Genomic DNA, 13,183 nt, shown 5'->3' with positions numbered 1-13,183 from the left:
ATCCGTCTCAACAACAATCTTTCTCCATCCCAAGATACAACACTTCTCCAAAGCCTGAAGAATCACGTGGGCCTCCATCAAGTTATTAGTTTGATATCCCTTATAAGAGGAAAAAAAAACTAAACTACTCCATCATTGTCCTTGCCAACTCTCCTAATTCCAGCATGCCCAGGATTTCCATGAGATGAGCCCTCAAAATTTATCTTCAAAACCCTAGGGGGAGGGGGAGCACAACAACCATCCCATCTAACCTTTCTCTTGGTCTGAGTACCAACCTTAGAAGGGGGTGGCCTACCTTGACACCCATCCAAATCTAACCTATGAATAACATCCCGATCTCTGACATCTACTAGAATAGACAAATCACAATTTGCAAGGATAGTAACCTGCAAGTTGCTCATAATATGCATCCAAAGTTGGTGGCTTGGCATTCATTTCCCTTGAAATATTCTTTTGTTCCTCTCCAACTGAATATTCCATAAAATAAATGAAGGTCCTATCTCCCAGGCAATGTGAAGAAAAGAGGCCTTGGTCAAAAAGTTCCCTACATGATCCCACAATTCATGCAGCGAGGAAACATGGAAGCAATCCTTTTGCGACACCCACCACCAACAGTGCCAAATTTCCTTCACAAAAGGAAAATATAAGAAAAGATGTGAAGAGATTTCTTCACTTTGCCTACATAGGAAACACGTAGAGGGACCGATAAAACCTCTCCTTCTCAAATTATCCCAAGTGAGACAACAGAACTCCAAGCAACCAACCACATAAAAAGTTACATTTTGGGCAAGAGAAATGACTCCAAAACCGCTTCCACCAAGTAACCCCTTCTCTCACGTACACTTGTTTGTCCAACTCTTGATAGCCCAAAGAGAAAGAGAATTTTCCTTTAGGATCCAACCCCCAGGCTAGGGAATCCTTCTCCTCCAAAGAACTGCATGCCCTTCCAGCTAAAATATTATGTAACTCTTGCCTATCCTCAATTGTTCCTCCCGGATGCCACTCGCTAGGCACTTTCCATCATGACATTTTCACTTGACCATTCCATTCAATGATAAAGTATGACGTGCAAACAAATTAAATGATAACATGCTTAACCTTAACCAAACATTGAATATTGTACACCGAGAGATATCAAATTTGAAAATATGCAATATTTATATATTCAATAATGAAGTATGAGATGCAAATAAATTCAATGATAGATGATGTTTTTTAATTTAATTTTGGTTAAATTTAAATTATTGATAATCAAAATGAGATAAAGGCAATATCACACTTTTTAGAACTATGATAACAACATTTGTAAAATATTATGCAAATTAAAATTTGGAATCATTTATAAAAATGATATTTTAAAAAGGGAAAAAATCACTTGGTGAATCATTCAAATAGCAGTTTATCTTTTAAACAACATCTATACTATATTATAAGCATTGAATTTAGTCATAGATGCAATGTGTAGATAGTTTTTCAAAATTTGTAGGAAATTTTTACTTTGTTAACCATTTATGCACGAGTAATATCTCTTCATTTTCAATATCATGAAGAAGAGCCTAAACTTTGATTGTTATGTTGGACTTCACGACATGTAACAACCTAAATGATGGCAAGACCTAATACACCATGAATCTGATTGAATAATTAAACTTAAAAGTAACAAGCAACCATTCTTCAAGTGGTCCTATGCGATAACTAATTTGTGATTGTCCCTTAAGAAATCTCATGAACTTCATATTGAGTTGATAAGATAGATTGTGTTTTTTTATTGTCACTGTTGGCCTAATAGTGACTTTCTAGATACATCCAACAAGGTAAAGGTCTCAAAGCTCATGGTATTGAGAAACTAGCCAGTCACATAAATCTATAATCCTAATTTGTAGATTATAAAATTTTACATCTAAGTTCATTTTCACCTTGGAACCATAGAGGAAGTTAAATTATAAAGCATAATTATCGAGTTTTATTTGAATATTGTTTAGTCCATTTTTGTTATTTCTATTAACCATTTTTTATCGCAACTAATAGCGAACCCTTAATTCCTCTATACAAAGGATGACATTGAATGGAAGATGGTAGTGTACTTTGTCAACCAATTGGACACCCATGCACGCACATTATGTGACATCTTACTCACCTGCATGGAAATTATTTTGATCTTTTAAATCAATATTGAATAGTAGAAGATAAATATTTTAAACTTAAAACTTAAAGGCAATATATGTTAAGGTGAGTTAATTAGATAAATTTATAGAAATTTTCTTCATTTGAAGTAAATGCATGTTGTTAAATAGGAAATAGATTACAAAAACATATATGTAGCATTTCTCTTTATCATAAAAAAAATGATGCAATGTTACATGATGTATATTTAGAAAATGCTACATATTTGAAAACCATTTTTAGCTTTTAAATCAATATTGAATAGTAGAAGATAAATATTTTAAACTTAAAGGCAATATATATGTTAAGGTGAGTTAATGAGATAAATATATAGACATTTTCTTCATTTGAAGTAAATGTATGCAATTAAATAGGAAATAGAATAGAAAAACATATATGTAGTATTCCTCTTTATCATAACAAAAAAAATCATGTAAGGTTACATGAATTTTATTCATAAAATGATGTAAGTGATGAAATGGAAATAATCAAATAAACTTGATTTTGATCAATGTTAAACCATTTTTAGTTAAAGTTTCTCTCATAGACATTGTGAAAGCATATAATTGTATATTACAATGCTATAAATTATTATTGTGATAAAAATTCAACATTTATTAATGATAATTTATTTCAAACTAGTTTTATTTTTTGAGATTTTTGAATTGTCATTTTCTTTATGCACAATGAAATGGATGATTTTTTTTATATAATATTTTGAGAAAGTGATATTAGATATGATATTTGTATTAAAAAACATAAAATCCATGGAGGAAATTTGGAGAAAAATATATTACATCAATTATGTTCTAAATTTCAATTTGTTTTCTTTAGCTTTATGCTTGGCAAGTTGTTTACCCTTTTCCATTTTTTCATAACGGTCATATGTGAATGCCGACATTATTCTCAAACCTTCTAGAGACTTTACATAAGATATTGCAAAAAATATCAATCTCATTCTTTCTCTCGGTCATGTATCAACTATGGCTTTTGAAAGAGTTAATCCTTGAGATTTATGTATTGTCAATGCACATGCCAATCTTAATGGTAATTAATATGTTCTGCCTCTTTGCATTGTTGTTATTGGAATTGTATTTGGATGGTTATCTTTAAATGGTATTCCCGAATAATTGTAAAACTCAACCATTACATATGTTGGTGGTTCAGGTGGGGAACTTCCTGGTTTGTAGACAATATCTCAAATATATCCCAAAGCTCCATTTACAAGTCTTTATTTTGTCCAAAGATTTGAAGTCAACATGACCCTTGAATTCTTACTAACCAATATCTCTAGATCAAGTTCATCACTTGAGTAATCTGCGGTTGGATGTGCACTTGCTACTTTTTGTTGCAACCTTGCATGCAATAGGATGCTTCAATGGATATAACATTTTGTTATTATGATTATGAACATTTTCATTTGTGGAGAATAAATGGATAGTATTGTTAAACTCATCATTACTTGCAACATCTATGCTTAAAGGGGTTCTTGTCATAAGCAATCTCTAGTCATCAATGTTTGGGTTTGCATCACTTAGATTTGTCAAAAGTTGATGAAATATTTGTTCTTGTATGTTTTCTCCATCTTGTATAATTTTTTTAATCTAATGTAATCATAGTTTTGAATTCCTTTCATAGTAAATTTTCCCGTCTATTGCTGTTATATGTCGACCTACCATTGACTGGAGGCAACTGACCCAAATCTCCAACCAAAATCATAGATATTGTTGAAAGATAATTCACCAATTTTTAAAAAAAACTATATAGTAATATTATATAAGTTTTATAGATATGAATTATATAAAATAGGTTGTTTCGTTAGTCATAATGAAAGATGTACCTACAAAGCCTCTATGTGCATTTATTGGGAATGCTTGTCAGAGTCGAGAATCTATGTTTTCCAGCATGTTTTGACCAATGAAGCTCATTTCATCAATCCAAATATATTTGATATGTTCTATCTCTTCTTGAAAACTTGTAAGTATTCTTCCTTTTAGCTGAGCAAAATCTCGTATTAGGATTTTCAATTTTGAATGAATGGTATAGGCTCCTATATTGAATGTTGCAACTCCTATTGGTCCAAGTAATAGAAGGGGAGAATGACACAGTTTGTTGCATTTTGAAGAGCTCGACTAATGACACCAATTAAATATGACTTTCTTGTTCTTGTTGTTCCTTATATTATCATGAATAATGTCTCTCTATTTTGATTTGTATGGTAGTGTGTCATAATTATGTTGATTTCTTTTCTTTATTTAGCACTGAGATTTGTGTAGTTGATGGATTGTGGTACATTTTTATGTGTGAGACATCCATGATCTCTCATGTTGTTTATGAAATTAATTGCTCTAACTATATACTCTTCACCTTGATAGTCATGAGACCAATTTGTATGTCTATCAATGTCTCTTCTACCCAAAATATCTATTTCAGAAACTTGTATATTTTGACCATGACACAATCCAGATATAATCTCCCATTCATACTCTATGGTATTTATTCAAATAGGTTCATCATCTTCAATTTAAAAATCCTTGGTATTTTCAACATTTTGTATAGTTGTTGTTCATTCCACATGCCAAGGATTGTAGTTGAATGATTCCCACTTTGCTATTATGGAGTCATTATCATGACTAATATCTCTTTCTATGTCATGGAATAGTTTGTACAATAATAACTCCTCTAGAAAAAAGCCAATCCATTTATCTAACTCACATAGATGAATGGATATAAACCTATGGAAAAATCTGATAATAGATGCATTTTGTCTCCGTTCCCATTTATTTTCTATTCTTCTTTAGGATTATATATCCATGATATGGCTGCATCAATCAATGAGACATCTTCCATAGAAGGAGGCCTTGTTTTATATCCATCAATGAGATATATCATTTGTTCTTCATTGTTCTCTTCAATATGTATAGCTACAGGTTTGATTACTTCATGTGAAACATTTAGATTAACAAATATTCTACTACTCTCTACTAATGGAAGTTTTAGCAACATGTGACATGTTTCTTGAGCTCCGATTTCACTTTATATAATTGTCTCGGTTAGAAGTCTTCTATATGCTCATGTAACCAAATCATCAAGATTTTCCATGTTTGATAGGCACATCAACATTTGGTTGTATGTTTATGAGCTTTTCTTTGCTTTTGCTACAAACTTTATAATATATTTTATTACTAAATGTTTGGAAAGAATAGGTTGCCAATTTATATTTGTTCTCCACAATTGCAGTATGTAGCAATTATGTGTATTCACTCTTTGATCATTTTTTGTTGGTTCAATTTTTTTTCTCCCATTTCTGTCTTTATATGATCTGGAACCCCCTAGATTCAATGGCCAAGGAGCATTATACCTGTAATAAATATGAACTCATATATTTTATTAATTTGCATAATTTTTTATATATTTAAACATTGTATTAATATTCTTACTAATGAAATACTTACTTGAAAACCATTCTTCCTCCTTTCTTTTGTAGGCATGCACCCTCCCTACAAACTATGTGTCATTCTACATAGTTTAGTATCTCTTCATAGTTGTGTTCAATATATATCTCTGCAAGCTGTGTTGTATTTTTTAGACATGGATGTTGAAGGAAACTATGGAATGACTACAATATGAATTATAAATGAATGCATTAGTTATATTATAAAGTATAAGAAGTTTATGTGATATATTAGATATATATGTTTGAATTTTTGTGTACATGCCTGTATATTTTGTTGATGTGGATCTTGTCTAGGAGTCCATGCATGAACAATGGAATGAAAATATCATTTAGCCTTTTTTCATTTCTCTTCATTTGACCAATCAATGTTGTCCATATTTGGTGCTTCATTCCTCCAGACGAACCCATGCACATGTGGTGACCCCTTATGTTGCCTCTCATATCTAATCCAATTATATTTTATATTATTCCTTTTTTCTAGATTTTTTTTTTCTAAATATTGAATGTCTTACGTGCATGTAGTACGCGACTATATGACGATAGTCTATGACATTTTGTTTTTAGCAAAGTTGAGCTTCTCGTGGATTAATTTGCGGTTTTCTTGACATTAATGCATGCAAATCAAGCCAATACACATTTGTAGCACTCAATGTGAAGGATATTGTAGGAGAGCCTATTTGATGAAGCATGCCTATCAATTTTGTATGAAATTTGGTCTAATATGACCTTGTACCCCTCAATTTGGTTCCAAACCACATTAGTCTATCAGTTAGATGGGCTTGTAGCATATTTTCCATATGCTGACCTTGTACCTCTTGAGTTATTAGTGCAACAATCATCTAGATACACATAATGATTTTCGTGTCTTTCCAGTTTCCCTTTTTTTTTACTATTTGAGATGGATACCATCTTCAACTTCAATTATTTATCATATTATGCTATGTTGGGTTTTGTGTTTTTGCTAGGTAGTCGTGGTATTGCATGCAATTTTATTATCATATTTTTGCAATCTAATTTTCGATGTACTAATTCATAAAACCAATATAAACATATGTTATAGGCTTTCAATACATCAAATATCTCTTACTTTTTAGGGGTTTAATATAAATGTTTAGAATTGCAAATTATGCTCCCTTCCTTAAAAAATTGCGAGGAATGAAAATATAGCATTATTTATCTTCTACATTTGATAAAATTCTCATATAAAAGTTATTAATATCTTACAAAACATAAATCATTGAAAAACTAAGAAAGAAAAGATATTTAAAATTACAAAAATGTAAAAAATAAAAATAAAATATTGTTGAAAGTTTAATCAAATATTTAAAATTTTTCTATATTAGATATAAATCTTTTGTACTCATATAGTAAGGACCTAGGAAAAGTCACCAACAGTCTTATACTATGCTAATGAGTGACATTAGTTAAATTTATTATCTATCCTTCAGAGGTTGAGTCTAAATAAGAAGCAAATTTTGACAACTTGTCTAATGTCATTTCAATTCACTAATTATTATGAATTTATTTTTGTTATAAAACATTGTGATACATTCTACACAATATTGTCAAGGTTCCGCTTCATTCACATGTAATATGCTTTAAGGGCGACTAGGAATGGTAGTTGTTTGGAATTGTTTTTTCTTTTTCAATGTGTTTCATTTTGAGATAGAGACTTTCTTTTTCAATTAAGAAATATTTGTCATAGTTTACATGCATGTTTATGGGAAATTTATTCAGATTTAATAAAAACAAATATTTAGCCTTTTATAACAAATTAGTGAAATATTTAGCCTTTTATAACAAATGTTTCCCAGTTATAATCATTTTTAAAGAAGTTCAAAGATATTGAAAAGTTGTTAGAAGATTTAAATTGTTGATGAAGTGAATAAGGTGAGTTTAATTGATTGTTGCTATGAGAAAGATAGGAAAAAAGGTGAAGAAAAAAATCAAAATATTAATTTCTGAGATAGATATTTTAAAAGAAGAATTAATAGAAGTGAACAAAAGTAAAATATAGATACAAGCATAAAAATATAAACTTTCAAAAGAAATTAGTGATTATAAGGAAAAAATTGAAGAGCTAGAGGAAACATTAAAGTGGTTGAAAGAAGAACATATTTTGCATTGGAAGAAATTGATTAAATTTGGTGAGAAGAATAAAGAGTTAGAATAAAAGTTAAATATGTTTGATGAGATTAAGAAAATGAATGAGAAATGGAACAAATAATGAAGTTGGTTGATGATTTAGAAGAAAAGATGAAGAAACTAGAACAAGAGAAATGTTTGATTAAAAAGAAAACAATCAACTAAATCAATCATTTATTACAGGCAATGAATGTTTGAAGTCAAAATCATTTTGTGATGTTTCAAGTAGTACAAAATATTTGTGTTTGTCATTTGATAAGTGTACATATTTGTTGAAGATGTTAGTGATAAAGATTGTCATGGTGAAGATGGTAATGTTGTTAATAAAAAAACTTCTAGTTGTTTTGATGATAATATTGGTTTAAAGATCATGCAAATAATGAGTTATAGAGGTAAAGGATTGAGAAAGAATGAACAAGGAATGAAAGATCCAATTGAGATAATAATGAGGCCCAAATATGAAGCCCTCAGGTATGTCGCAGGTAAAGGAAAGTATGATACCGGTGTTCCAAGTACATGCAAATCAATTCGAGGGATGTAGGGTCTAGAATGTTCATATTATAACAGGAAAGGACACACAAATGATAGATTTTGGGATGTACATTTATGCAATATTTGTGGATTGATAAATCATTGTGAGAAGACATGTTGGAACAAGGAGATGAAGAATGAATGCATGGAAATGGATTATGGATGGAGCTATGAGACAAGTTGACAAAAGCTTACAGGTATGATCACAAGGTTGTTTAAGATTAAATATTCATATGTTGATGGTAATCAAGAAATATTTGAATGTTCAAAGACAACAAAAGTTTTGGGTCATAGAAAACCATTGTCTTGTAAGACCTCTATAGAAAGGAAGGTCAAGATGAGTATTTTGAAGATTTGAGAGACTATCGTAGCAGTTGGACAAAGCCAATACAAAGGCATTATGATTAAGAAAAGAGCAACAGATCTAGAGTTGGTTTGAAGCTATCAAGCAAGATAAGGTTTGAGAAAGTCTGAAGACAAAGAATGCGACAAAAGAAAATTGCAGTCATCAACAAAGGAATTAGAGAATGCAATACCATTTATGGTAGTTGTGATTAAGGGGGAGCGTTGGAGATTATAATCCCAACTACCCTACCACCGTTAATCTTCAGTCTGCCACGTGAGCCTTAAATTTCCACCATTAAATCTGCAGTTATAACTTTTTAAGTTTTTCCTCATAACTGGTTAAGAATTATTTCTAGAATTTTCTATATGCTTCTAAATTCCTCCTTAAATGAGGTAGATGTAATCCATCTATAAACATGCAATAGAATTGTGTTTATGTGCAACAACACAATATATTTTTGGTGTGTATGCAATTGGTAAATTTACGTGTATTTTTCTCCATCCATCCCATAATTATGAACCTCTAACTACAAGTGCAAATATTGAGTTTTAAAAAAGTCTGGTCAGCTTTACTAAGGAGTGTGCCTTTATATGGAGATGCGTCTAATGTTTTTAAAATATAAATATCTTTTCTTAATTTATATGAGTGTGCATCCTATACCAAATTTTTCTTTATTAGCTACTTTGTCCTGTAATCTTATCGGCCATCTAATTTGTTGTTGATTAGAAACATGATTTAATCTTACCTATGCTCTTCACAGTACCTGTTCACTACTCTCCTCACTCAGCATATCTATGTGAAAACTCCAGTCTCTCACGTAACTCAAATCTGGACATCTGCTTGGGTGGGAATTGGAATCTCTTACGTAACTTGATTCCAAATGCTTGTCATTCAGCATTGTTGCTTGACTAAGGTTGAAATTTAAATAGGGTACTGAATCTTTTTCTGCAACTGTCCGGGTGGGAAGTGAAATTTTTCCTTCAGATAAAAGCATCATTAATACTTCTGACGCTGATGGGCGTGCCTTGCATTCATTATGAGTGCACCAGAGAGCTCATGCGAGTTACCCGATCTCAGAACATTTTTGCACCCTCTGAAATACCATTAAATATGTTGGAAAAATCTGAGGCAACAGGCTGCATTAAATCCCTTAGCTCTATTCCACTATCAATTATTTTGGAGCCAAAGCCCTGTAGGAATCCGTATAAATTTTAAATCCATTACAAACAGAAAGGGCATAAAATAAAAGTAGAAGAGTGAAGCAAATGTGTAGTACCTGGTTGACGATAGCAGACAAAACGTTATCGATGTAGCGTAGAAGTAGATCGAGGGACAAGCTTGAAAGTCCAGTTGAAGGAGAAGGTTTGCGAGCAACAGCACATGAATTTTTTTAATTGGGAGAAGTACTCGTTGAGGAACTACTCACCTTGTTGCTACTAGCGGGTTCTCTCAATCAGACTGATAATTTAAAAGAGAAAGAAAAATAATAAATCGAAGATATAACACACATTATCAAAGAATTATGATCAAACAAATTAAAATCTTAGAGAAGAAACCTGGATGCAAAATTTTAGACTATCGTTTACAGCGATCCTGCGAAAAAAAAACGTATCATAACTTCTTTAAAAACCTGATCTCCAATTGATAGCCGACCGTTCTTCGTAGCCACAGATAAATACGCGTAGATTGTGACTTTTGCATCTTCGCGGAGCTTTATGTAAGAAAGGACGCCACGCGGAACACGGCAATAATGCCCATTGTTCTTTTCCTCTTAGTTGCGTTACTTGACTTACTTTGTTGTTTGTCTTTTTATATAATGTAACACAAAATAATTTCAAGAGAGCAATAATGTCTATTGGATTTATTGTCTTATTTGTTTTTTTAACTAATTAATGATTATAAAAGAGTATGCACATTTCTAAAGTAAAAACATGAATAATGGTTATGTTATTGAGTTACTTTTAAATATTTCATTATATGATTTTTATAAAATTAGTTAAGTATATCTTTTCTAATTATCAATTTAAGAGAATGGAACTAATTATTTTATCAATAATAAGTCAAAAGTGATGAAAATAGTTATTTTTTTGTAATATGAAAGATTAATATTCTAACACCCTCTATTAAGATTTATATTTCAAACAATAAAACATGTTGATAAAAATATGTACATATCTATGCATATGTGTATGCATATGTATATACATATAGATATATATGTATAAATACACGCATACATGTATGTACAAATACATATTTTATCAACATGTTTTGTTGTGTAAAATATAACATTAAGGGGAGATGTTAGAATATTAAACTTTACATATTGTAATAAAGTCACCACCTTAGTGAGTTTTGGTTTATTATTGTAATAATAATTGGTTTCATTCTTATAGGTTGCTAGTTCATAAATTCATGCTTGAAAGACTTTATAAAAGTCATATAGTGAGACATTCAAAAGCAACTCAATAATATAAGATCATTATTCATGTGTGTCTGTGTGTTCTTTAGAAGTTTTTTTTTTTGAAGAAACAACTAATGTACTAGATGGAACTTCATCAAGTTACACCATAAACTTTGAAAGATTGTATATATTGAGCTGAATTAATTTCTAAATTACCATCTTCCCAAACTCTCGAATCACAAATCTTCTAAATTATTGGACAATAATCCTCCCAAACTATTTGAGGAATAATTCATATCATGCTTATAACAAATCCATTTCTACCATTTAAAAGTGAACTTCACAATGCATGCATTTTCCAATATTATCAACATAAAAAAGAGAAAAAATTTATGATTCTCACACAAAAATATCACATCTAAGTTAGAAGTTGTCACAACCCTACAATAAACAATCAATAGGGAGAACAATGGAAAATAAATAGGTCCTAATTATAAGGAAGGGATAAATAATCTTAGGGATGGACACATATTTAATATGGTATGACATGGCGACCATCCTCCATTCTTTCCATCTAACTTTTCACATGAATAGAAGAAGCATGAGTAGGATAGGATGGAAATGGATTTATTAAAAGGATTCAAGAAACATTAGGGAAATGAAGGTTATAGACAAGCACACATGTATTAATCAATGACATTTCATAGCATCCTCCATGTTGATGCAGGTCATGAATAAATATGACGATGAAAAAGAATAAAGGGATTGGGAGAGTTTGGTTTTGGTGGATAGAAAATGATAGGTCAAAGAAAAGGAGTGAATGGGTGAGGGGGGACAATGCTTGAGAGTGCACAAAGATAGAGAGAGTGGGAGAACCCAAGCAATATATTATATGAGTTAAAGGGAGGAAAAAGGAGGAGTCATGTGGGAGAAGGAAGGAGTGTTCGAATATTGTCATTGATATCAAAGGCATGCAATGACAACGTCTTGAATGAAAAAGAGAACATGTAATAAATTTATAGCACTTCTTATAGAGTTTAGAGTTTTCAAATCTGCCTTGGTTGACCCTATAGAAAGGGTAATATTTTTTTTTAAATTTTTTTGTTAAGTTCCTAATAGGGATGACCCCAATAGGAGATTGTGACCAACTTGGGCAAGAAAAATGAATAAAAAAAGAGCTGGCCTAGGGAAGATGTGTGCCTAGCTTTGGGAAAAAATATTAAATAAATAAAAACAAAGTTGTTTTATTGTTGGTGAACTTAGAAAGGAGAAATGGTCAACTTTGGGAAAAGACAATAAATAAATAAAAAATAAGTTATATATAAGTTATATTGTAGGAGAAATAGGGATGACCCCAATAGGAGATTGTGACCAACTTGGGCAAGAAAAATGAATAAAAAAAGAGCTGGCCTAGGGAAGATGTGTGCCTAGATTTGGGAAAAAATATTAAATAAATAAAAACAAAGTTGTTTTATTGTTGGCGAACTTAGAAAGGAGAAATGGTCAACTTTGGGAAAAGACAATAAATAAATAAAAAATAAGAAATGGTCAACTTGATCCAAGGGTTGCAACCATTAGGATGAAAAGAAAACTTTATAGTGGATAAATAAAGGTTGTATTGGGATCATTTTGACAACCATTGATTGAATATCATTCCAATGCAAAAATTTAAACTTGAAGAAGATCTAAAGAGCATAATTAAAGGTGAATTTGTAAGAGACCTAAAAGAAGACATAAGGATTAGAATTAGAGCATGCATTAGAAGTAGAAAATGAGTATTCTTATGAAGAAAAATCAAACTAGTATATTATCATATTTTTGAGGTTAAAACAACCTTATCTTGGAGACAAATTTATAGAAAAACTTGTGAAGATTATATTAGACTTTCTGCATTTTTTTATTATGTTTGTGAGCCTACTCGAAGAGTATACTTTAGTTCTAAGTGAGTGTTTTTAGAATATTTTATCAAGGAAAATTTATGAGAAATGAGTGGGAAAATCATTGAAGTCCTTCAAGGGATCTAGGATAGATCCAACATCATTATCATCCTATATTCCAAAGGTTGGAGCCTTCTACTTTACAATATTTGAGTTTGGATCCTCTTCTTTCAAAGATTGGAGTCTCTTATTGAGCTGGT

Source organism: Cryptomeria japonica, chromosome 7, assembly GCF_030272615.1.
Source record: "Cryptomeria japonica chromosome 7, Sugi_1.0, whole genome shotgun sequence".
In the NCBI taxonomy this organism is placed as follows: Eukaryota; Viridiplantae; Streptophyta; class Pinopsida; order Cupressales; family Cupressaceae; genus Cryptomeria; species Cryptomeria japonica.
Note: the sequence above shows the minus strand (reverse complement) of the source record.